Source organism: Bombina bombina, chromosome 2, assembly GCF_027579735.1.
Source record: "Bombina bombina isolate aBomBom1 chromosome 2, aBomBom1.pri, whole genome shotgun sequence".
NCBI classification, from domain to species: Eukaryota; Metazoa; Chordata; class Amphibia; order Anura; family Bombinatoridae; genus Bombina; species Bombina bombina.
In genome coordinates this window covers 1,099,184,889-1,099,211,603 of record NC_069500.1, presented here as the reverse complement: position 1 = coordinate 1,099,211,603, position 26,715 = coordinate 1,099,184,889, and positions in this window count along the sequence as shown.

The window sequence follows — 26,715 nt, the reverse complement described above, 5'->3', positions numbered from 1 at the left end:
CGGTTCCTTTAAATGACGTCATCCAAGATGGTGTCCCTCAAATTCTGATTGGCTGATAGGATTCTATCAGCCAATCAGAATTAAGGTAGGAAAAATCTGATTGGCTGATTGAATCAGCCAATCAGATTGAAGTTCAATCCGATTGGCTGATTGGCTGATTCAATCAATCTGATTGGCTGATTAGGGGGTAATAACTTTATTTAGTTGCGGCAGGGCGGGGGGGCAGATTAGGGGTGTTTAGACTCGGGGTACATGTTAGGGTGTTAGGTGCAGACACTTCCCATAGGAATCAATGGGATATCGGCAGCAGCGAACATGAGCTTTCGCTATGGTCAGACTCCCATTGATTCCTATGGGATCCGCCGCCTCCAGGGCGGCAGATTGAAATCCAGGTACGCTGGCCCGGAATAGTGGCAAACGTACCTGGTAGTAGTTTAATAACTGCCAAAAGTAGTCAGATTGTGCTGAACTTGCATTCGGAAAACCTGTAGTGACGTAAGCATCGATCTGTGTCAGACTGAGTCCGGCGGATCAAAGCTTACGTCACTAGATTCTACTTTTGCCGGGCAGTAGGGCTTGATAACTAAGGCGTATCAGCCTCGCCACAAATACATTGAGGAATTCCAGCGTATTTGCGGTTGACGGCTTGATAACTAGAGGCCATTGAGTTTTGTTTGACCGATGTAAATTGAACTGCCATTCAATGCAGTTTAAAGGAATCATTTACGTTACACCTTCACTATAGATCCCGGGTTTTCAAATTAATAGGTGATGAGCGTCCACCATAAAAGATGTTACTTTATTTTATCTCTTTAAAGAACATTTTAATATTTATTTTTAATTTGGGGAATTTACATCTCGTCCGGGGTTCACACACAACTCTCAAGATTTAATTCTGCTCAACCAAAAGAGTGCTCCTGTGTTAAGTTACTGATCAAAGCATAGAGATTAGTGAAAAATATATTTTGTGTACTGTGTACTTTCTAAGGAAAAAAAATCTAATAAAGATCTATAGAAAACTACAGTGTATAAAGCAATGGACGTTGTCACAATGTATCGAGATTCGATTAAATAAATAGTAAAAGTGCTATGTGCTAAGTGAGATGAGTGAAAAATGAATCGTTTTGATGGATACAAATAAATTAATGTTGATGAATGTGATAAAAATATTTTATATAATAAAAATAATTGATATAAACAATTCATATGCTAATAAGATGCCGGCACCTAATACAATAAGTATAAACAATATATTTGACATGTAAAAACAAAGATAAAAACTTGAAACTGCTGATAAAGTTCAATAAAACATTTGTGATCAAAGTTTATATGGGCAAATGTCCGTATCCTTGCTAACAGGGTTATCCACAAATTAGAAAGTTTATCCTCCAACTTACTGTATATAATGTTCCGTCACTCCATATCTGAAAGTCTCGGCAGACAAACGTGTCTTACTGGCGTGTACCGGACCAAATGAAGGCAGCTGGATGGAAAAGGTCAGAAAATCAGGACAAGAGCTTCCAATGTCAGAAATAGAACTCAGGTAGATCCTGGGACCGAGGTATTTGCTGGCAGCTATGATAATGAATCTTGCTGTACCTACAGGTCCTACTACCTGTTCTGGTGTTAGAGGTCAGATGCCGATCACAAATGTGAATCGTATAAAGTCCAAGATTGGCAATACTTGTAATTCTAGATCAACAGTTAATAAATAAACAAACAATAGGTATATAGATCCTGGGTGAGGAATTACGCATATGGATACCACTCAGAGTGATTGTAAGCGACTCAATGCACCTCACCTACTATTAAGGTATGTCACAGAATCAGGCAGAAATTAGCAAATCTACGTGTTTCAGCCCTGTAGGCCTTTATCACTCTGAGTGGTATCCATATGCGTAATTCCTCACCCAGGATCTATATACCTATTGTTTGTTTATTTATTAACTGTTCATCTAGAATTACAAGTATTGCCAACCTTGGACTTTATACGATTCACATTTGTGATTCGGCATCTGACCTCTAACACCGGAACAGGTAGTAGGATGTGTAGGTACAGCAAGATTCATTATCGTAGCTGCCAGCAAATACCTCTACCTGAGTTCTATTTCTGACGTTGGAAGCTCTTGTCCTGATTTTCTGACCTTTTCCATCCAGCCGCCTTCATTTGTTCCGGTACACACCAGTAAGACACGTTTGTCTGCCGAGACTTTCAGATATGGAGTGACAGTAACATTATATACAGTAACTTGGAGGATAAACTTTCTAATTTGTGGATAATCCTGTTAGCAAGGATACGGACATTTGCCCATATAAACATTGATCACAAATGTTTTATTGAACTTTATCAGCAGTTTCAAGTTTTTATCTTTGTTTTTACATGTCAAATATATTGTTTATACTTATTGTATTAGATGCCGGCATCTTATTAGCATATGAATTGTTTATATCAATTATTTTTATTATATAAAATATTTTTATCACATTCATCGACATTAATTTATTTTTATCCATCAAAACGATTCATTTTTCACTCATCTCACTTAGCACATAGCACTTTTTTAATATTGTTACTGTTTACTATTTATTTAATCGAATCTCGATACATTGTGACAACGTCCGTTGCTTTATACACTGTAGTTTTCTATAGATCTTTATTAGATTTCTTTTCCTTAGAAAGTACACAGTACACAAAATATATTTTTCACTAATCTCTATGCTTGTTTAGCGCTACCCATAACTACTGTTTTTTATCCTATTTCTTTTTTTGGTCGGTAGTTAGGAGATCTACATACCACTTGGGTTAGCTCATTAGAGAAGAGAGTGTCAGCATCTTCAACACCTTCTTTTGTTTTCTTTACTGATCAAAGTAACAAATGCAACATAGTCTTGGAGTGATTTGTACCTAATTTTCTGTCTTTCACCTACATCTCACCTTTTGGGGCCTATCTATCAAGCTCCGGACGGCCCGTGTTTCTGGCAAGTCTTCAGACTCGCCAGAAACATAAGTTATGGAACAGGCGGTCAGGAATCGCCGGAATTCAACCTGATCGAGTACGATCGGGTTGATTGACACCCCCTGCTGGCTGCAGGGGGCGGCGTTGCACCAGCATCTCTTCTGAGCTGCTGGTGCAATGCTGAATACGGAGAGCGTATTGCTCTCCACATTCAGCGATGTCTTGTGGACCTGATCCACACTGTTGGATCAGGTCCGCAAGACATTTGTTAAATTGGCCTCTTTGCCTTATTCCACTACGATATTGCAAGTGTTATTGTCGACTCTTAAAAAAGTTCTATATTATGACAAAGTCAGCACTTATGCTCTAGCGCTCGCTGTACAGGGCTCGCCTCATGACAAGACTGCCTTAAAACACTGATTTCATCACTTTATAACATTTCACCAGCAATATTGATGCTTATCCCTTTATAAGTTATGACTATTGTGACAATGTTTACTACATCAAGCACATAGCGAGATATGGCAAATTTCACCTTTCTAGAATCTAGTAAGGGATCTCACAGTGCTGAAGAATCATTTTTGATAACCTAATCTGAACAGGGAGTTTTAGAGAAGTGAGCACTAGGTTGTCAGTGCTGTATATAAGGGCCCTCTTAATCAGTATCAGTCAAAACTCATTTATATCAATCCTTAACTGGCCATATGCCCCTAGACTGCAAAACAATGCAAGTTTTATTTTAACATGTTGTATTAAATGCTTTAAAAACATTTATTTTGTAAATAGACCTCTTCACAATTCAGTCTTTAATTGCTGATATATTTGTTTCTGTATATAAGTTGCTTTGTACATGGAGACCATAATACTCATATGCTAAATCAGTTGATATTGATACAGCACAACTGTAAATAGATGGCAAACAAATATCACCTGCACATCTCTATGTAAAAAGGGAAGATATTTTACCTCAAAATTTCTTCAGCTCACAATAATAAGCCTTCTGTGTTATCTTTAAGCTACTGTCAGCTGCATGTTGGGGGAAAAAAATCTCATGAGATTTTACTAAAATCTCAGAAGATTTGACAGTAAACTTCCTTAAACTGAGGAAAATATTATAACTGTGCTTGCAAATGTCAGATGCACACTCCCTTGCACGCCCAGGGACTAGCTTCCTAATAGGCAGTTTAAAATCCCTTTACAATGAGATGTAGCTACTGAAGAAATTTTGAGACAAAATATCTTCCTTTTTTACATAAAGTTGTGCAGGTGATATTTTATAGTCAGCTTTTTACAGAAATGCTTGCATCACTTTCAAGTGGTTCAATATTTGGGTATCATGTCCCTTTCACCTTAAAGCTGTTTAAACTGGTTCTAAACTAACAAGAAATAGTAGCATCTATTTTTCAGAAAATATGCACTCTTTTATTTACCACAATGATTGTAAAACATTTATCTTATATCTTCTCTACTAAACAAATATTAAGGAAGCATGCATTTTAGAAACTGCTGACATTCCTTGAAAATTCTTTTTAGTTTTTATATTTTTTTGAAAGCATTTTACTTGTGCTAACTTCTGAGAAATATTTTATATTTATACATTGACAGATTTTTTTGGCTACAACTATCAAAACTATTATTCATAATTTTCTTCAGGATACATAATATACTGATATTAAAGGAATATTAAACCCAAGATTACATTCCCTATAAAAGGTCTAATAAGGCTTTATAATAAAACTTTTTTATTTTGCCAGCTTTCACCCCAATTGAATGCAGAATAATGTAGTGTTTCCACTCCCCCAGAGAGGGTGGGATTTGGTGGAATTTTTTCATATCTGTACATAAGTAAGAAATCAAGATAAAGAACATTCAGGAACATTTCCTGAGCCTGCATAGCAACTCATAGTATTCTAGCAAAATGATATTTGTGAATGCAGTTAACATTTATTTAGCATGCACATCTTTTGCAGTGCAGTGAATAATGTCTCACGCACAAATAAAAAAACAAGACATAACATAACTTGTATGTCCCTTTAAGCTTTTATATGGAATCTATCTGCTTGTTTTTTTATTATTATTTTATTTCTTGCCTTCTCTGCTGACATATGCATAACTATACACAAGTGTAGTGTACAGAAATGTTTTACTGAGAAAGCAGAAATGTGAAAATCTTGTATGGTTTACAACTGAATGATTAAATTGAGTGTGATGCATTCAGTTAGATTATGTATAGGTCTGTTGTTCCATAATGAGGGGCCTAATTTAGATATACAGTGCAAACCTATCTCTGGAATGACACAGATGGAGGTGGGAAACTTATTTTCAGATAGACAGCTGTCCATTTTATAATCCTGTCTGGACACTCCCTCCTGAACCTTAATATTTGTGTGCATATTATTTTCATCCTCATACAACTGCACAGAACTGATTTTGTTTTTGTGAGTTCCACACAGTGCAGTACAGTTAAGTACAGACATATTTTTAAGTTGACTTCTATTATACGTTGAGATAGGAACAGCAACAAATAATTTATGGGATATAGCATTAAAAAAAAGATTATTTTCTTGGTACCGTGCTAGCTAGTTAACTCATTGAAAAATAAAATAACAAATTGTATAAGTGATACTTTTAATGGCTAACAAAAAAGGATTATTTTTTTTTGCAATCTTTCAAAGCACTATGGCTCCATCATCAAGCGCGTGTGTCCTGAAGAAGGAGCCATAGTGCTTTGAAAACTTGCAAAAAAAAATGCTTTTGCGTTAGCCAATAAAGGTATCACTTATACAATTTGTTATTTTATTTATTAAAGGGATATAGCACATAAGCATGACATAGAATAAGGATAAGACGCATGCATTTAAAGGGATATAGCACGTAAGCATGACATAGAATAAGGATAAGACGCATGCATTTAAAGTGATATAGCACATAAGCATGACATAGAATAAGGATAAGATGCATGCATTTAAAGGGATATAGCACGTAAGCATGACATAGAATAAGGATAAGACGCATGCATTTAAAGTGATATAGCACGTAAGCATGACATAGAATAAGGATAAGACGCATGCATTTAAAGTGATATAGCACGTAAGCATGACATAGAATAAGGATAAGACACATGCATTTAAAGTGATATAGCACATAAGCATGACATAGAATAAGGATAAGACGCATGCATTTAAAGGGATATAGCACGTAAGCATGACATAGAATAAGGATAAGACGCATGCATTTAAAGCACGTAAGCATGACATAGAATAAGGATAAGACGCATGCATTTAAAGTGATATAGCACGTAAGCATGACATAGAATAAGGATAAGACGCATGCATTTAAAGTGATATAGCACATAAGCATGACATAGAATAAGGATAAGACGCATGCATTTAAAGGGATATAGCACGTAAGCATGACATAGAATAAGGATAAGACGCATGCATTTAAAGTGATATAGCACGTAAGCATGACATAGAATAAGGATAAGATGCATGCATTTAAAGTGATATAGCACATAAGCATGACATAGAATAAGGATAAGACGCATGCATTTAAATTGATATAGCACGTAAGCATGACATAGAATAAGGATAAGACGCATGCATTTAAAGGGATATAGCACGTAAGCATGACATAGAATAAGGATAAGACGCATGCATTTAAAGTGATATAGCACATAAGCATGACATAGAATAAGGATAAGACACATGCATTTAAAGGGATATAGCACATAAGCATGACATAGAATAAGGATAAGACGCATGCATTTAAAGTGATATAGCACATAAGCATGACATAGAATAAGGATAAGACGCATGCATTTAAAGGGATATAGCACGTAAGCATGACATAGAATAAGGATAAGACGCATGCATTTAAAGGGATATAGCACGTAAGCATGACATAGAATAAGGATAAGACGCATGCATTTAAAGGGATATAGCACATAGGCATGACATAGAATAAGGATAAGACGCATGCATTTAAAGGGATATAGCACGTAAGCATGACATAGAATAAGGATAAGACGCATGCATTTAAAGGGATATAGCACGTAAGCATGACATAGAATAAGGATAAGACGCATGCATTTAAAGTGATATAGCACATAGGCATGACATAGAATAAGGATAAGACGCATGCATTTAAAGGGATATAGCACATAAGCATGACATAGAATAAGGATAAGACGCATGCATTTAAAGGGATATAGCACTTAAGCATGACATAGAATAAGGATAAGACGCATGCATTTAAAGGGATATAGCACGTAAGCATGACATAGAATAAGGATAAGACGCATGCATTTAAAGTGATATAGCACATAAGCATGACATAGAATAAGGATAAGACGCATGCATTTAAAGTGATATAGCACATAAGCATGACATAGAATAAGGATAAGACGCATGCATTTAAAGGGATATAGCACATAGGCATGACATAGAATAAGGATAAGACGCATGCATTTAAAGGGATATAGCACGTAAGCATGACATAGAATAAGGATAAGACGCATGCATTTAAAGTGATATAGCACGTAAGCATGACATAGAATAAGGATAAGACGCATGCATTTAAAGTGATATAGCACGTAAGCATGACATAGAATAAGGATAAGACACATGCATTTAAAGTGATATAGCACATAAGCATGACATAGAATAAGGATAAGACGCATGCATTTAAAGGGATATAGCACGTAAGCATGACATAGAATAAGGATAAGACGCATGCATTTAAAGTGATATAGCACGTAAGCATGACATAGAATAAGGATAAGACGCATGCATTTAAAGTGATATAGCACATAAGCATGACATAGAATAAGGATAAGACGCATGCATTTAAAGGGATATAGCACGTAAGCATGACATAGAATAAGGATAAGACGCATGCATTTAAAGTGATATAGCACGTAAGGATGACATAGAATAAGGATAAGACGCATGCATTTAAAGTGATATAGCACATAAGCATGACATAGAATAAGGATAAGACGCATGCATTTAAATTGATATAGCACGTAAGCATGACATAGAATAAGGATAAGACGCATGCATTTAAAGGGATATAGCACGTAAGCATGACATAGAATAAGGATAAGACGCATGCATTTAAAGTGATATAGCACATAAGCATGACATAGAATAAGGATAAGACACATGCATTTAAAGGGATATAGCACATAAGCATGACATAGAATAAGGATAAGACGCATGCATTTAAAGTGATATAGCACATAAGCATGACATAGAATAAGGATAAGACGCATGCATTTAAAGGGATATAGCACGTAAGCATGACATAGAATAAGGATAAGACGCATGCATTTAAAGGGATATAGCACGTAAGCATGACATAGAATAAGGATAAGACGCATGCATTTAAAGGGATATAGCACATAGGCATGACATAGAATAAGGATAAGACGCATGCATTTAAAGGGATATAGCACGTAAGCATGACATAGAATAAGGATAAGACGCATGCATTTAAAGGGATATAGCACGTAAGCATGACATAGAATAAGGATAAGACGCATGCATTTAAAGTGATATAGCACATAGGCATGACATAGAATAAGGATAAGACGCATGCATTTAAAGGGATATAGCACATAAGCATGACATAGAATAAGGATAAGACGCATGCATTTAAAGGGATATAGCACTTAAGCATGACATAGAATAAGGATAAGACGCATGCATTTAAAGGGATATAGCACGTAAGCATGACATAGAATAAGGATAAGACGCATGCATTTAAAGTGATATAGCACATAAGCATGACATAGAATAAGGATAAGACGCATGCATTTAAAGTGATATAGCACATAAGCATGACATAGAATAAGGATAAGACGCATGCATTTAAAGGGATATAGCACATAGGCATGACATAGAATAAGGATAAGACGCATGCATTTAAGGGATATAGCACATAAGCATGACATAGAATAAGGATAAGACGCATGCATTTAAAGTGATATAGCACATAGGCATGACATAGAATAAGGATAAGACGCATGCATTTAAAGTGATATAGCACATAAGCATGACATAGAATAAAGATAAGACGCAAGCATTTAAATTGATATAGCACATAGGCATGACATAGAATAAGGATAAGACGCATGCATTTAAAGTGATATAGCACATAGGCATGACATAGAATAAGGATAAGACGCATGCATTTAAAGGGATATAGCACGTAAGCATGACATAGAATAAGGATAAGACACATGCATTTAAAGGGATATAGCACGTAAGCATGACATAGAATAAGGATAAGACGCATGCATTTAAAGGGATATAGCACGTAAGCGTGACATAGAATAAGGATAAGACACATGCATTTAAAGGGATATAGCACGTAAGCATGACATAGAATAAGGATAAGACACATGCATTTAAAGGGATATAGCACGTAAGCATGACATAGAATAAGGATAAGACGCATGCATTTAAAGGGATATAGCACGTAAGCATGACATAGAATAAGGATAAGACACATGCATTTAAAGGGATATAGCACGTAAGCATGACATAGAATAAGGATAAGACACATGCATTTAAAGTGATATAGCACATAAGCATGACATAGAATAAGGATTAGACACATGCATTTAAAGTGATATAGCACATAAGCATGACATAGAATAAGGATAAGACGCATGCATTTAAAGGGATATAGCATGTAAGCATGACATAGAATAAGGATAAGACGCATGCATTTAAAGGGATATAGCACGTAAGCATGACATAGAATAAGGATAAGACGCATGCATTTAAAGGGATATAGCACGTAAGCATGACATAGAATAAGGATAAGACGCATGCATTTAAAGGGATATAGCACATAAGCATGACATAGAATAAGGATAATACGCATGCATTTAAAGGGATATAGCACATAAGCATGACATAGAATAAGGATAAGACGCATGCATTTAAAGGGATATAGCACGTAAGCATGACATAGAATAAGGATAAGACGCATGCATTTAAAGGGATATAGCACGTAAGCATGACATAGAATAAGGATAAGACGCATGCATTTAAAGTGATATAGCACATAAGCATGACATAGAATAAGGATAAGACGCATGCATTTAAAGTGATATAGCACATAAGCATGACATAGAATAAGGATAAGACACATGCATTTAAAGGGATATAGCACATAGGCATGACATAGAATAAGGATAAGACACATGAATTTAAAGTGATATAGCACGTAAGCATGACATAGAATAAGGATAAGACGCATGCATTTAAAGTGATATAGCACGTAAGCATGACATAGAATAAGGATAAGACGCATGCATTTAAAGGGATATAGCACGTAAGCATGACATAGAATAAGGATAAGACGCATGCATTTAAAGGGATATAGCACATAAGCATGACATAGAATAAGGATAAGACGCATGCATTTAAAGGGATATAGCACATAAGCATGACATAGAATAAGGATAAGACGCATGCATTTAAAGTGATATAGCACATAGGCATGACATAGAATAAGGATAAGACGCATGCATTTAAAGTGATATAGCACATAAGCATGACATAGAATAAAGATAAGACGCAAGCATTTAAATTGATATAGCACATAGGCATGACATAGAATAAGGATAAGACGCATGCATTTAAAGTGATATAGCACATAGGCATGACATAGAATAAGGATAAGACGCATGCATTTAAAGGGATATAGCACGTAAGCATGACATAGAATAAGGATAAGACACATGCATTTAAAGGTATATAGCACGTAAGCATGACATAGAATAAGGATAAGACGCATGCATTTAAAGGGATATAGCACGTAAGCATGACATAGAATAAGGATAAGACACATGCATTTAAAGGGATATAGCACGTAAGCATGACATAGAATAAGGATAAGACACATGCATTTAAAGGGATATAGCACGTAAGCATGACATAGAATAAGGATAAGACGCATGCATTTAAAGGGATATAGCACGTAAGCATGACATAGAATAAGGATAAGACACATGCATTTAAAGGGATATAGCACGTAAGCATGACATAGAATAAGGATAAGACACATGCATTTAAAGTGATATAGCACATAAGCATGACATAGAATAAGGATAAGACACATGCATTTAAAGTGATATAGCACATAAGCATGACATAGAATAAGAATAAGACGCATGCATTTAAAGGGATATAGCACATAGGCATGACATAGAATAAGGATAAGACACATGCATTTAAATTGATATAGCACATAAGCATGACATAGAATAAGGATAAGACACATGCATTTAAATTGATATAGCACATAAGCATGACATAGAATAAGGATAAGACGCATGCATTTAAAGGGATATAGCACGTAAGCATGACATAGAATAAGGATAAAAAGCATGCATTTAAAGTGATATAGCACATAAGCATGACATAGAATAAGGATAAGACGCATGCATTTAAATTGATATAGCACGTAAGCATGACATAGAATAAGGATAAGACGCATGCATTTAAAGGGATATAGCACGTAAGCATGACATAGAATAAGGATAAGACACATGCATTTAAAGGGATATAGCACGTAAGCATGACATAGAATAAGGATAAGACACATGCATTTAAAGGGATATAGCACGTAAGCATGACATAGAATAAGGATAAAAAGCATGCATTTAAAGTGATATAGCACATAAGCATGACATAGAATAAGGATAAGACGCATGCATTTAAATTGATATAGCACATAAGCATGACATAGAATAAGACGCATGCATTTAAAGTGATATAGCACATAAGCATGACATAGAATAAGGATAAGACACATGCATTTAAAGTGATATAGCACATAAGCATGACATAGAATAAGGATAAGACGCATGCATTTAAAGTGATATAGCACATAAGCATGACATAGAATAAGGATAAGACACATGCATTTAAATTGATATAGCACATAAGCATGACATAGAATAAGGATAAGACGCATGCATTTAAAGTGATATAGCACATAGGCATGACATAGAATAAGGATAAGACGCATGCATTTAAAGTGATATAGCACATAGGCATGACATAGAATAAGGATAAGACGCATGCATTTAAAGTGATATAGCACATAGGCATGACATAGAATAAGGATAAGACGCATGCATTTAAAGGGACATAAAACCCACATTTTTTCTTTAATAATTCAAATAGAGAATACAATTATAAAAAATCTTCTAATTTACTTCTATTATCAAATGTGCGTCATGTTCGTGCTATTCTTTGTTGAAAATAAATCTAGATAGGTATCGTCCATACTTCTAGAGCACTACATGACAGGAAATGACACCTAGTGCTCTTCCTATAAAACTGCTGCCATATAGTGCTGCTGACACGTGCACACTCCAGGACTTACATTCCTGCTTTTCAATTAAGGATAACAAGAAAACAAAGAAAATGTGATAATAGAAGTAAATTGGAAAGTTGTTTAAAATTGCATGTTCTATGTGAATCATGAAAGAAATACTTTCAGCAATTTTACGAGTTTTGCATTAGGAGCTATGCGGTGCTAAAGAGCAGTTTTGTCTAACCGCTCACTTACCTGCAGCGCTGGTATTACGGGTTTTTACAAATCCGGCGTTAAAAGACAAAAAGTGAGCGTAGAGCAAAATTGTGCTCCATACCGCACTCCAATACCAGCGCTGCTTAAGTCAGCGGTGAGCTGGTTGTACGTGCTCGTGCACGATTTCCCCATAGACATCAATGGGGAGAGCCGGCTGAGATATAGTCTAACAAATGCCAAAAAGCAGCTAAATCTCAGTAATGCAGCCAAATGGATTCCAATGGGGAAACTAAAGTTATGTTTACACCTAATACCCTAACATTAACCCCGAGTCTAAACACCCCTAATTTTACACTTATTAACCCCTAATCTGCCACCCCCGACATTGCCGACATCTATATTATTCTTATTAACCCCTAATCTGCCGCTCCGGACATCGCCGCCACCTACATTATGCTTATTAACCCCTAATCTGCTGCCCCCAAAATCTCCGACACCTACATTATATTTATTAACCCCTAATCCCCAATGTTGCCGCAACCTACCTACACTTATTAACCCCTAATCATCCGCTCCAAATGTCGCCACCGCTATATTAAATTTATTAACCCCTAAACCTAAGTCTAACCCTAACCCTAACACCCCCTAATTGAAATATAATTTAAATAAATCTAAATAACATTACTATCATTAACTAAATAATTCCTATTTAAAACTAAATACTTACCTATAAAATAAACCCTAAGCTAGCTACAATATAACTAATAGTTACATTGTAGCTATCTTAGGGTTTATTTTTTTTTTACAGGCAAGTTTGTATTTATTTTAACTAGGTAGAATAGTTATTAAATAGCTATTAACTATTTAATAACTACCTAGCTAAAATAAATACAAATTGACCTGTAAAATAAAAAAACCTAACCTAAGTTACACTAACACCTAACACTACACTATAATTAAATAAATTACCTAAATTAAATACAATTAAATAAATTAAATGAGCTAAATTACAAAACCCCCCCACTAAATTACAGAAAATAAAAAAACAAATTACAGATCTTTAAACTAATTACACCTAATCTAATAGCCCTATCAAAATAAAAAAGTCCCCCCTAAATAAAAAAAAAAAATCCTAGCCTAAACTAAACTACCAATAGCCCTTAGAAGGGCCTTTTGCGGGGCATTGTCCCAAAGTAATAAGCTCTTTTCCTGTAAAAAAAAATACAAACACCCCCCAACAGTAAAACCCACCATTTGGTTTGGGCTATTAGATTAGGTGTAATTAGTTTAAAGATCTGTAATTTGTTTTTTATTTTCTGTAACTTAGTGGGGTTTTTTGTAATTTAGCTAATTTAATTTAATTTATTTAATTGTATTTAATGTAGGTCATTTATTTAATTATAGTGTAGTGTTAGGTGTTAGTGTAACTTAGGTTAGGTTTTATTTTACAGGTCAATTTGTATTTATTTTAGCTAGGTTGTTATTAAATATTTAATAACTATTTACTAACTATTCTACTGAGTTAAAATAAATACAAACTTGCCTGTAAAATTAAAATAAACCCTAAGATAGCTACAATGTAACTATTAGTTATATTGTAGCTAGCTTACGCCTAGATTTAGAGTTCTGTGGCCAAAGGGGTGCGTTAGCTACACATGCTTTTTTTCCCACGCACCTTTTAAATACAGCTGGTATTTAGAGTTCACAGAATGGCTGGGTTTTCAGTGCGTTAGGCTCCAAAAAGGGAGCGTAGAGCATAATTTAACGCCACTGGAACTCTAGATACCAGCGGTGCTTACGGAAGCGGTCAGCTTCAAAAACGTGCTCGTGCACGATATCCCCATAGAAAACAATGGGGCTGTTTGAGCTGAAAAAAAACCTAACACCTGCAAAAAAGCCGCGTTCAGCTCCTAACGCAGCCCCATTGTTTCCTATGGGGAAACACTTCCTACGTCTGCACCTAACACTCTAACATGTACCCCGAGTCTAAACACCCCTAACCTTACACTTATTAACCCCTAATCTGGTTTAGGAAAATTCTGATTGGCTGATGGAATCAGCCAATCAGAATCAAGTTCAATCCGATTGACTGATTCAATCAGCCAATCAGATTGAGCTTGCATTCTATTGGCTGTTCCGATCAGCCAATAGAATGCGAGCTCAATCTGATTGGCTGATCGGATCAGCCAATCGGATTGAACTTGATTCTGATTGGCTGATTCCATCAGCCAATCAGAATTTTCCTACCTTAATTCCGATTGGCTGATAGAATCCTATCAGCCAATCGGAATTCGAGGGACGCCATCTTGGATGACGTCCCTTAAAGGAACCGTCATTCATCGGGAAGTCGTCAGTGACGATGGATGTTCCGCGTCGGCGGGATGAACATGGATCCGGAAGAAAGAAGATTAAAGATGCCGTTGATAGAAGACTTCAGCCGGATCATGGACCTCTTCAGCTCCCGCTTGGATGAAGACTTCAGCCGGATCATGGACATCTTCAGCCCCCCGCTTGGGCTTGGATCAAGACATCGGAGGAGCTCTTCTGGATCGATCGGTGAACCTGGTATGGTGAAGATAAGGTAGGAAGATCTTCAGGGGCTTAGTGTTAGGTTTATTTAAGGGGGGTTTGGGTTAGATTAGGGGTATGTGGGTGGTGGGTTGTAATGTTGGGGGGGGTATTGTATGTGTTTTTTTACAGGCAAAAGAGGTGAATTTTTTGGGGCATGCCCCGCAAAGGGCCCTGTTCAGGGCTGGTAAGGTAAAAGAGCTTTGAACTTTTGTAATTTAGAATAGGGTAGGGAATTTTTTTATTTTGGGGGTCTTTGTTATTTTATTAGGGGGCTTAGAGTAGGTGTAATTAGTTTAAAATTGTTGTAATTTTTTTCTAATGTTTGTAAATATTTTTTTATTTTTTGTAACTTAGTTCTTTTTTATTTTTTGTACTTTAGTTAGTTTATTTAATTGTATTTATTTGTAGGAATTGTATTTAATTTATTTATTGATAGTGTAGTGTTAGGTTTAATTGTAGATAATTGTAGGTAGTTTATTTAATTTATTTATTGATAGTGTAGTGTTAGGTTTAATTGTAACTTAGGTTAGGATTTAATTAATCAAGGTAATTTTGTAATTATTTTAACTATTTTAGCTATTAAATAGTTCTTAACTATTTAATAGCTATTGTACCTGGTTAAAATAAATGCAAAGTTGCCTGTAAAATAAATATAAATCCTAAAATAGCTATAATATAATTATAATTTATATTGTAGCTATATTAGGGTTTATTTTACAGGTAAGTATTTAGCTTTAAATAGGAATAATTTATTTAATAAGAGTTAATTTATTTTGTTAGATTTAAATTATATTTAACTTAGGGGGTTGTTAGTGTTAGGGTTAGACTTAGCTTTAGGGGTTAATCCATTTATTACAGTAGCGGCGAGATTCGGTCGGCAGATTAGGGGTTAATAATTGAAGTTAGGTGTCGGCGATGTTAGGGAGGGCAGATTAGGAGTTAATACTATTTATTATAGGGTTATTGAGGCGGGAGTGAGGCGGATTAGGGGTTAATAACTTTATTATAATAGCGGTGAGATCCGCTCGGCAGATTAGGGGTTAATAAGTGTAGGCAGGTGGAGGCGACGTTGAGGGGGGCATATTAGGGGTTAATAAATATAATATAGGGGTCGGCGGTGTTAGGGGCAGCAGATTAGGGGTACATAGCTATAATGTAGGTGGTGGCGCTTTGCGGTCGGCAGATTAGGGGTTAATTATTGTAGGTAGCTGGCGGCGACGTTGTGGGGGGCAGGTTAGGGGTTAATAAATATAATATAGGGGTCGGCGGTGTTAGGGGCAGCAGATTAGGGGTACATAAGTATAACGTAGGTGGCGGTCGGCAGATTAGGGGTTAAAAAAATGTAATAGAGTGGCAGCGATGTGGGGGGACCTCGGTTTAGGGGTACATAGGTAGTTTATGGGTGTTAGTGTACTTTAGAGCACAGTAGTTAAGAGCTTTATAAACCGGCGTTAGCCCAGAAAGCTCTTAACTACTGACTTTTTTTCTGCGGCTGGAGTTTTGTCGTTAGATTTCTAACGCTCACTTCAGCCACGACTCTAAATATCGGAGTTAGAAAGATCCCATTGAAAAGATAGGATACGCAATTGACGTAAGGGGATCTGCGGTATGGAAAAGTCGCGGCTGGAAAGTGAGCGTTAGACCCTTTCCTGACTGACTCCAAATACCGGCGGTAGCCTAAAACCAGCGTTAGGAGCCTCTAGCGCTGGTTTTGACGGCTACCGCCCAACTCTAAATCTAGGCCTTAGGGTTTATTTTATAGGTATTTAGTTTTAAATAGGAATAATGTAGTTAATGATAGTAATTTTATTTAGTTTGATTTAAATTATATTTAAGTTAGGGGGTGTTAGGGTTAGACTTAGGTTTAGGGGTAATAAATTTAATATAGTGGCGGCGACATTGGGGGCGGAATATTAGGGGTTAATATATATATTTATATATAATGTAGGTGGTGCCGATGTTAGGGGCAGCAGATTATGGGTTAATAATATTTAACTAGGCAGGAGTACCGCGGTTTAGGGGTTTATATGTTTATTCTAGTGGCGGCGATGTCCGGAGCGGCAGATTAGGGGTTAAACATTTTATTATAGTGTTTGCGATGCGGGAGGGCCTCGGTTTAGGGGTTAATAGGTAGTTTATGGGTGTTAGTGTACTTTTTAGCACTTTAGTTATGAGTTTTATGCTACAGCGTTGTAGTGTAAAACTCATAACTACTGACTTTAAAATGCGTTACGGATCTTGGAGTTAGAGGGTGTACCGCTCACTTTTTGGCCTCCCAGGACAGACTCGTAATACCGGCGGTTTAGAAGTCCCATTGAAAAAAGGGTTTACGAAGTTTGCAGTAAGGCAAAAAAAGTGTGTGGGGCCCCTAAACCTGCAAGACTCGTAATAGCAGTGGTAGTGAAAAAGCAGCGTTAGGACCTGTTAAAGCTGTTTTTTAACCTTACCGCAGAACTCGTAATCTAGCCGTGTGTGTTTTATGTCCCTTTAAACTATAAACCCTGTGTATTTATTGAAATAGTATGTTTGCAAAGAAGCAACCTGGTATTAAATAATGGTATAGTAAAGTAAAAGCAAATTACTATTGGATAGATTACGAGTTTTGCGTTATGAGTAAAAAAAGCAGCGTTAAGCCTCATAACGCTGCTTTTTTACTACCGCTGCTATTACGAGTCTTGTAGTTACAGCTGTCCCGCATACTTTTTTGTCCTTACCACAAATCAACTTACGCAATTTGCGTATAATCTATTTTCAATGGGACTTCCATAGCGCCGGTATTACAAGCTTTTTTTTTTTAGGCCAAAAATTGAGCGGTACAGCCTATCCCGCAAGATTCGTAACGCATTCTTAAGTCAGTAGTTATAAGTTTTACACTACAAAGCTGTAGCATAAAACTCATAACTAAACCGAGGCCCTCCTGCATCACAAACACTAAAAGAAATGTATTAACCCCTAATCTGCCGCTCCCGATATCGCTGCCACTATAATAAACATATTAACCCCTAAACCACTGCACTCCCGCCTCACAAATATTAGTTAAATATTATTAACCCCTAATCTGCTGTCCCTAACATCGCCGCCACTATACTATATTTATTAACCCCTAAACCTAAGTCTAACCCTAACACCCCCTAACAAATATAATTAAAATAAATCTAAATCAAACCTAATATTAATAACTAAATAATTCCTATTTAAAACGAAATACTTACCTGTAAAATAAACCCTAAGCTAGCTACAATTTAACTAATAGTTACATTGCATCTAGCTTAGGGTTTATTTTTTATTTTACAGGCAAGTTTGTATTTATTTTAACTAGGTAGAATAGTTACTAAATAGTTATTAACTATTTACTAACTACCTAGCTAAAATAAATACAAATTTACCTGTAAAATAAAACCTAACCTAAGTTACACTAACACTACACTACAATTAAAGGGACACTGTATCCAAAAAATTTCTTTTGTGATTCCGATTGAGCATGAAATTTTAAGCAACTTTCTAATTTACTCCTATTATCAAATTTTCTTCATTCTCTTGGTATCTTTATTTGAAATGCAAGAATGTAAGTTTAGATTTTTGGTGAACAACCTGGGTTGTCCTTGCTGATTGGTGGATAAATCCATCCACCAATAAAAAAGTTCTGTCCAGAGTACTGAAACCAAAAAAAAGCGTAGATGCCTTCTTTTACAAAAATGATAGCAAGAGAACGAAGAAAAATTGATAATAGGAGTAAATTAGAAAGTTGCTTAACATTGCATGCTCTTTCTGAATTACCAAAGAAAAAATTTGGGTACAGTGTCCCTTTAAATAAATTACCTAAATTATAAACAATTAAATAAATTAAATACAATTACCTAAATTACAAAAAAAACCCCCCACTAAATTACACAAAATAAAAAATAAATTACAAGATATTTAAACTAATTACACCTAATCTAATAGCCCTATCAAAATAACCCCCCCCCCCCAAAAAAAAATAGCCTAAACTAAATTACCAATAGCCCTTAAAAGGACCTTTTGCGGGGCATTGCCCCAAAGAAATCAGCTCCTTAACCTGTTAAAAAAAATACAAACAACCCACCCAACAGTAAAACCCACCACCCACACTACCAAACCCCACAAATAAAACCCTAACTAAAAAAACCTAAGCTCCCCATTGCCCTGAAAAGGGCATTTGGATGGGCATTGCCCTTAAAAGGGCATTTAGCTCTATTGTAGCCCAAAAGCCCTAACCTAAAAATAAAACCCACTGAATAAACCCTTAAAAAAACCTAACACTAACCCCTGAAGATCCACTTACAGTTTTGAAGATCCAACATCCATCCTCAACGAAGCCGGGAGTAGTCTTCATCGAAGCGGCAAGAAGTCCTCAACTAAGCCGGGAGAAGTCTTCATTCGAGGCCAGGAGAAGTGGTCCTCCAGACGGGCAGAAGTCTTCATCCAGACGGCATCTTCTATCTTCATCCATCCGACGCGGAGCGGGTTCATCTTCAAGACATCCAATGCGGACCATCCTCTTCCGACGACAAACGACGAATGAAGGTTCCTTTAAAAGACGTCATCCAAGATGGCGTCCCTTAGATTCCGATTGGCTGATAGAATTCTATCAGCCAATCGGAATTAAGGTTGAAAAATCCTATTGACTGATCCAATCAGCCAATAAGATTGAGCTTGCATTCTATTGTGTCAGGGTTTTCTCCCTGTTGTGTTTTCCATGTGCTACTGGGAGCCATTTTACTCACCTCTCTTCCTGACTATGGTGCATTGTGGGGGATGCTGCTCATTTACTGCACTTCCTTTTATGGCCAGACTGGTGTGCATCATCCATGTGAGACAGGATGCAGTCTCAGAATTGTGATGTCATCACTTATTATTTAAAGGGCCTCTGTTCAGTATGCTTTGCCTTTGCGTTGTCTCAGACCTGTTTGTGAGAGCTCCTGTGTATTACCTGGCTTCCTGGTTCCTGATTCCTGGCTTGTTCCTGAGTCTGCTGTTTCCTTGTTCCTGATTCCGGCTCATCTGACTATTCGCTTTGGCCCCAGACTTGGCTCATCTGACTACCAGCTCTGGTTTTGACTCCTGTCTTGTTACTTTACTTGTGGACTTTTTATTATTTTTTGCTATTAATAAAGGTGTGATAAGTTTTGCACTTCTCATCAGAAGTCTGATTCCTGGCACCCTGACATTACGCAAAGGCCATGAATCCTGATGGTGCTAATAATCCACCTTTACCTGCCATCATTTCCAGGATGGATAAACAGGATCACTGCTTGGATCAATTTGCACTAGCCCTGCAAATCCTGCTGACTCGCACTGCACATTTGGACCAAAGTGTCCCGCAAGTTATGGCTGCTCCTGTTTCCGCTGCTGCACCTAGTCCTTCCAGGAGCATATCCGGTTCTGCACCTCTACCTCAGCGATATGGAGGCGATCCTATTCAGTGCAGAGGGTTTTGAACCAGGTGGGCATTTTCTTTGAGATATTACCTCAGGCGTTTCCCTCTGACAGAGCTAAGGTGGGATTTCTAATTTCGTTACTCTCTGACACAGCTCTTGCCTGGGCTAATCCCTTGTGGGAGACTAATAAACCTGTGATTTCAAATTACCCTGAATTTGTGGCCTCCTTTCGAAGGCTATTTGATGTTCCGGCTCGCTCCTCCTGTGCTGCTAAACGATTCATGTCCATTCAGCAAGGTACAAGATCTGTTGCTCAGTATGCTATTGAGTTCCGTATGCTTGCCGCAGAGGTAGGTTGGAACAATGAAGCCCTTGTTGCCGCCTTCTTTCATGGGCTCTCTGATGTGATTAAAGACGAAGATGCTGCCAGAGATTTACCAGAGGATCTCAAGGCATTGGTGTCTTTTTTGATCCTAATTGACATCAGACTCAGAGAGAGGCCCTCTTTCAAGGAGCGTTTGCGGAAGCCTCCTGTTCAATTGTCTCCTACGTGTTCGTTCCCACCCATGCCTCCCTCTCCTCCCATGCCTTCTGGTCCCGAGTCACCAGCTACTGCTGAGCCGATGCTGCTGGGATTCACGTGTCTCTCCGTGGCGGAGAAGGCCTTTAGGAGGAGGGAGGGGCTATGCCTCTATTGCGGGTCACAGGGCCACCTTTTGAAGTCTTGTCCTACTCGGCCGGGAAACGCGCACACCTAAGGTCCTGTGGGGGGCAGACCTTGGGTGGTTTATCCTCATCCCCAGAACTGCTTAAGGAGAAACCTTTGGTTACGGTTGTCCTTTATTGGGTGGACTCCTACATAGTCACTCAGGCTCTTGTTGACTCCGGTGCTGCGGGCTATTTCAATGACAGTGCTTTTGTATCAAAGCACTCCATTACTGTTTTGCCTCAGTCCATTCCGCTCGCTATTGAGGCTATTGATGGCAGGCCCCTTCAGCCAGCACTAATTACTCACGAAACTGGTCCGTTGTCCATGGCTGTTGGGGCTCTCCATTTTGAAACCCTCCAGTTCCAGGTGATAAACTTTCTGCATTTTCAGATTGTTCTGGGTTATCCCTGGCTCCAAAAGCACAATCCCAGTCTTGACTGGCGCAGGTCCGAAATTTTGTTGTGGTCCCCGCAATGTATTTCCACTTGTCTTCGGAAACCAGTTAAAGTCTTGTGCACTTCTTCGGTATCTCAATTGCCAGTGGAGTACCGAGAGTTCCTAGACGTGTTTGACATGGTGCATGCCAGTACGTTGCCTTCTCACCGGTCTTACGATTGTGCCATAGACCTGCAACCCGGAGCCATTCATCCTCGGGGCCGGTTGTACCCTCTGTCTGTTGCAGAGAATTGTGCTATGGAGGAGTATGTTGCCGATGCTCTGTCGCGGGGGATCATCCGCAAATCCTGCTCTCCTGCAGGGGCTGGCATCTTCTTTGTGAAGAAAAAGGGTGGCGAGTTAAGACCATGTATCTATTATAGGGGTCTTAATCGTCTTACCATTAAGAATGCTTACCCTATTCCGCTTATTACGGAACTCTTTGACCGCCTCAAGGGAGCTACGGTTTTTACTAAACTTGATTTGAGAGGAGCACACAATCTTGTTAGGATTAAGGAGGGCCACGAATGGAAAACAGCATTTAACACCAGGAGCGGGCATTATGAGTATCTTGTAATGCCCTTTGGCCTATGTAATGCTCCTGCTGTTTTTCAGGAATTTATTAATGATGTCCCATGAGATCTGTTGCAACAGTGTGTTGTGGTGTACTTAGACGACATCCTCATACACTCCCCCACACTTGAGGCTCATCGTTCTGATGTTACACTGGTTCTTCAGAAACTATGCAAAAACGGCCTGTTTTGTAAACTCGAGAAATGTGATTTCCATCAGACTTAAGTAACCTTCCTAGGTTATGTTATCTTCGCTACAGGGATCTCCATGGATCCTGACAAGTTATCTACAGTTCTGCAGTGGCCTCGCCCAGTTGGTCTTTGGTCTATTCAACGTTTTTTGGGGTTCGCCAATTACTATAGAAAGTTTATTAAAAACTTTTCTTCCTTGGTCAAACCAATCACAGACATGACCCGTAAAGAGAATGATCCACTCCATTGGTCACCTACTGCCATTAAGTCCTTTGATAGTCTTAAGAATGCCTTTGCTGCCGCTCCAGTTCTGGCTCATCCTAACCCTGTCCTGCCTTTGGTTCTTGAGGTTGATGCCTCTGAGACTGGAGTTGGTGCCCTCTTGTCTTAATGTCCTAAGCCTGACGGTTCCTTGCATCCGTGTGGTTTCTTCTCTAAGAAATTGTCTCCAGTGGAGTGCAATTATGAAATTGGCGACAGGGAATTACTGGCCATAATTTTGGCACTTAAGGAATGGAGGCATCTTCTCGAGGGTACTAGCTTGCCAGTGCTCATTCTTACTGACCACAAGAATTTAACTTATCTATCTGAAGCAAAACGTTTGTCACCCTGACAGGCCAGATGGGCGCTATTTTTGTCTTGGTTTAATTATGTGGGCTCCTAACTGCCTGGTAGTAAGAATGTAAGGGCTGATGCCCTCTCTCGACAATTTTCGCCTCTGTCCAAGGAGGAGTCTGTACCTACTCCTGTTATACCTCCTGACCATATTTTGGCTACCATACGTACTAATTTGACTTCTCTCTTGGGGGAGGAGATCCCGGCTGCACAAACCAATGCACCTCCTGAGAAACCTAGTGATAAGTGTTTTGTTCCTGAGAATCTTCAAACTAAACTTTTGCACACTTACCACTATCCTAAAGCCGCAGGCCACCCAGGAAAGAACCAAATGATTTGGTCTGTCACTCAACAATTCTGGTGGCCAGGTCTTCATTCTGATGTTGCTGCGTATGTTAACTCCTGCTCAGTTTGTGCACAGAATAAGACTTCTCAACGTCTTCCTGTGGGTCTTCTTCAACCTATTGCTAATGGTGAGTGTCCTTGGACACATCTTTCCATGGACTTCATTGTCGAGCTCCCTGTTTCTAATGGCAATACTGTTATCCTTATGGTGGTTGACCGTTTTTCTAAAATGTCACATTGCATTCCCTTTATGAAGCTGCCTAACGCTCAGGAGCTTGCTTAAATTTTTGCCCGGAGGTCTTCCGTTTACATGGGTTACCCAAGTAGATATTGTCAGACCGGGGTAGCCAGTTTGTCTCCAGATTTTGGCGTTCCTTTTGTTCTCAAATTGGGATCCAGCTTTCCTTCTCCTCGGCATATCACCCTCAATCCAATGGGGCTGCGGAACGGTCTAATCAAGCTCTGGAACAGTTCCGTTGCTATGTCTCAGATCACCACAATAATTGGTCTGAACTGTTACCTTGGCAGAGTTTGCTCGTAATAGTGCTATTAATGCTTCCTCCAAGTTATCCCCGTTCATGGCGAATTATGGGTTTCAACCATCCTTGTTGCCCGATTTATTCATGTCTCAGGGTATTCCGACTTTGGAGGAGCATCTCCGGCATCTCCGTTCCATGTGGGTGCAGATTCTGGATTGCCTTCATCGTTCTATGCAGCGCCAAAAGTTCCAGGCTGATTGTAGGCGCCTGCCCGCACCTTCCTACCAGGTTGGTGAGAGAGTTTGGCTGTCCTCCAACAACTTGAACCTTTGTGTGCCTTCCAATAAATTGGCTCCCCGTTATGTTGGTCCTTTTTGAATACTCCAACGGGTTAATCCTGTGGCCTACGCTCTTGACCTTCCTCCTGCTATGCGCATCTCCAATGTTTTTCATGTCTCCCTCTTGAAACCATTGGTTTGTAATCGGTTTACCACTGTGTTGCCTTGTCTCCATCCTATCTTTTTTGACAGCCATGAGGAGTATGAGGTCAGCAGCATTATTGACTCTCATATGTCCAGGGGCCGTGTACAGTATTTGGTTCACTCTAGGGACTACGGTCCAGAGGAGCGTTCTTGGGTTCCTTCCTCTGATGTTCATTCTCCCGCCCACCTCCGTGCCTTCCATGCCCATTTCCCCAATAAGCCTTTTGTCCTCCCGCTGGGGAGGGGTCATTGAGGGGAGGGTACTGTCAGGGTTTTCTCCCTGTTGAGTTTGCGATGTGCTGATGGCAGCCATTTTACTCACCTCTCTTCCTGACTATGGTGCATTGTGGGGGATGCTGCTCATTAACTGCACTTCCCTTTATGGCCAGACAGGTGTGCATCATCCATGTGAGACAGGATGCAGTCTCAGAATTGTGATGTCATCACTTATGGGCCTCTGTTCAGTATGCTTTGCCTTTGCGTTGTCTCAGACCTGTTTGTGAGAGTTCCTTTGTATTACCTGGCTGCCTGACGTCCTTCCTGGTTCCTGATTCCTGGCTTGTTCCTGACTCTGCTGTTTCCTTGTTCCTGATTCCGGCTCGTCTGACTATTCGCTTTGGCTCCTGACTCGGCTCGTCTGACTACCAGCTCTGGTTTTGACTCCTGGCTTGTTACTTGACTTGTGGACTTTTTATTATTTTTTGCTATTAATAAAGGTGTGATTATTTTTGCACTTCTCGTCTCAGTCTGATTCCTGGCACCCTGACATATTGGCTGTTCCAATATTGGCTGTTCCAATATTATATTGGCTGTTGGGCTGCAATAGAGCTAAATGCACTTTTAAGGGCAATGCCCATACAAATGCCCTTTTCAGGGCAATGGGAGCTTAGGTTTTTTTAGTTAGGGTTTTATTTGGGGGGTTGGTTGTGTGGGTGGTGGGTTTTACTGTTGGGGGGTTGTTTGTATTTTTTTTTCTGGTAAAAGAGCTGATTAATTTGGGGCAATGCCCCACAAAAGGCCCTTTTAAGGGCTATTAGTAGTTTAGTTTAGGCTAGGGTTTTTTTTATTTTGGGGGGCTTTTTTATTCTGATAGGGCTATTAGATTAGGTGTAATTAGTTTAAATATCTTGTAATTTGTTTTTTATTTTGTTTAATTTAGTGTTTGTTTGTTTTTTGTAATTTAGTTGTATTTAATTTAGGTAATTTATTTAATTGTAGTGTAGTGTTAGGTGTTAGTGTAACTTAGGTTAGGTTTTTTTTACAGGTAAATTTGTATTTATTTTAGCTAGGTACAACCAGCTCACCGCTGACTTAAGCAGCGCTGGTATTGAAGTGCGGTATGGAGCTCAATTTTGCTCTACGCTCACATCTTTTCTTTTAACGCCGGGTTTATAAAAACCTGTAATACCAGCGCTATAAGTAAGTTAGCGGTGACAATAACATGCAAGTTAGTACCGCACCCCCGCATAACGCAAAACTCATAATCTAGCGGTATATCTTTTATCTGGCCAACTATATTATTCTTAAAGTTGTGCTATTTGCTCATAGGGTTGCCACCCAGCCGGTATTTTACTGACATGGTCGGCATTTTTTAGCTTCATTTCAAAGTTGAAAATAAAGATTTAATATAGAAATAAATATAAGTAAATGATCATTTAAAATCAGTCCAGGTAGCTTTAGTTCCTGATAAATCTGCAATTTGAACTAAAGAAAAAGCACCATCATATGAATTGTGCAAAACATAGAGTCTTCATTGCTTTACGTATAAATACACTGAAGTCATGAACTGATTCATCTAATTCTCTATCACAGATTTCAACACTAACCAGCACTGTTACTTTTTTATCATATGGTTATGCATGTGCTATCATATTTATTAGCAACACATCACATCTCTCTCACCATTCTATTCTTTCTCTATTATCTTTTAACCATTTATTAATATATTACCATAAATGTAGTTGATGCACTCATTTCTGTTGAAGGAGATAATGTTCCTGTTGGAAAGTTATGCAACGTGTAATTATTAACTCAAGATATATTTCTAAATAATAAACCTTTCTGTGCTATTTCAGTTGTGATAGCCCAAATGATCTTCACTTGAATAATTTGCTATCACAAATAAATCCTCACAAAAACTTTATTCGTTTTGTAACAAATCTATACCTAAAGCGTTCAGCTTTAACAAAAGAGAATAAAATAGAGCAGTAATTACATCTTTACTGAAAGCTAAAGTTTAAAATGTTAAATGAATTGCAGATGTTGAGTCTTAAAATATTTCATTTTTAAAAGCTCAACTAAGCTCTTCCCACAAGTCAGAAAAGGTGAGACGAAGACAAAGGTGAGTCCATTGTGTGCATGAAGTATAAAAGAGGCAATTAAATGTAAAAGAATATATTTCATA